A 1,894-nucleotide genomic window follows, 5' to 3' on the forward strand; every position below is an offset into this window, starting at 1 on the left:
GAGCTGCAGGAGCTGCCTATCCCTCCCAGTGCCCCGAGCTGCCCCGCGCCAGGTAGGACAGGAGCTAATGGGACAGACCAGCTTCCCAAAGCTGGGACGTCTGGGCCCAGGACCTTGCCTACTTCACCCTCTCCCAGGAGTAAGTCTTTAAGCTTTTCTGCTTTGGTTGGCTTCATGCTTGCAGGAGTGGCCAGCAGCGAAAGGCAGGTTAATCCAGCAAATCCAGGTTGACAGTGTCCTACCAGAGTACTCACCCAGAGTAAGCCCTCTTATTATCACAATCTTGGCAGAATAACGCTGGGCTAAATCTCTTGTGTTCAGAAAGTCCCAGAGCTTCTAGTTGTTGCCTGTGGCTTGAGCATGTTGGATGCCTGCAGAAACCCGTGCACCCCCGGTGCGAGCTCCTGCAGTTACACGTCTGCACAGGGGGGCTCTGTGTGCAAACTGCGCATCGGCAGTGCGGGTCTGGGGCATCACATTAACCTGTGGGATCACGCTGGTTCTGGATGCTGTGAAAACTTACAACAGGGTGAGCAGACAGCTGTAATTTGGGGCAAAATATGCCATCATTTACACTAATGAAAATGCAAATGATTGCAGAGGTTGCAGTAGTAGCAAGAGGGAAAGAACAGGGGAGGGGGAGAATGCTGCAGTCGTCCAGTGGCCCAAAATGTCCCAACATTGGCTTGTGCTTCACTCGTAGATGCCGTGGTGCTCCCCCTGGGCTGTCACTCACAGGTCCCCATGCAGGTGCTGCAGCGGCCAGCAGCCATCCCTGCAGAGGGGGACGCACCACCGCTGCCTTCAGAGGAGGCAGAGGCACTGCTGGTGCCGGGAAGGTGGAGGTGGTCAGCAGCAGGATTCCGTGGTGCTGCCGCATTCAGTGGGCGCTTCGCCAAGGTGGCCCCGGAGGGACTTTGAGGGCAATGCCTGGTCCCTCTGGAGTGGGCTTGTGTGCTTTGGTTCGCCCGAAGATGAGACCATCTTCCTGTGCAGCAAAAACCTTGAAGATGCCGATGACTTCAGTCTGACAAATTCCAACTATCTACTTCTGCTGTCCTTAAAACTTGCCAAATATTTCACACCCTTGCAACAAATGCTTTTGAGGAATATCACGCCCAAGCCAACTCCTCAGTTATGAGCTTCCCATTGAGTTCAGCAGAGGAACCTTGAGGCCAGAGAGGTCACCAAAATTTGTTTTCGTATTTCAGGCTCTCCTTTCTGTTTCTACCATGCCCCTGCACGGCGCGGCAATGGCAGGAAGCGGCCGTGGAGGCCGGGGCTGCCCGTCCAGCGGGAATGTGCTGGCAAAGCTGGGCTGCAGCCCCGTGTTGGTGCCGGCCAGTCCAGCATGTGCTGTTGCTGCTTGTTAGCATACATCTGAGTCCTCAACCTGCTTAGACACATGCTCATATGCATATGTAAAAATGTATGTGTTTTTTTTCTGAAGAGTCTAGACAGGTAACTATATCTCAGTGCTTCCAGGCTAAAGTCACACTGTGCTACATCTTTGCTAAGTACCCAGGAAGGGCTTTTTCTCCTTCCCTCTCTTGGGCTGGACCCTTCCCTCGCACGCGGTGGCAGTGCAGGGCCAGCCCTCGCCCAGCTCAGCTCTCACATCTGCGGGTTTGTTTGTTTATGAGCTTCTCCATGGCTCCCAGGGCTGTAGGATGTTAAGCGCTTCTCAGACATGCATGTTGAGCCTCCCTACACCCTTGTGAGGTTGGGATGTGTTTGTCATCCTTGTTTTACAGGGCAGGAACCGAGAACCAGATGTTTTGGTTTCGGAGAGCCCATAGGCAATGGCCGTTCTGCCAGGAGCAGCCCTGAAGTACTGAGGTGTCCCTGGAGAGGAGGACAAGGATCCACATGGGCTCAGCAGCCATGACGGCCC

The sequence above is a fragment of the Fulmarus glacialis genome, unplaced genomic scaffold (assembly GCF_000690835.1).
Source record: "Fulmarus glacialis isolate BGI_N327 unplaced genomic scaffold, ASM69083v1 scaffold12083, whole genome shotgun sequence".
In the NCBI taxonomy this organism is placed as follows: Eukaryota; Metazoa; Chordata; class Aves; order Procellariiformes; family Procellariidae; genus Fulmarus; species Fulmarus glacialis.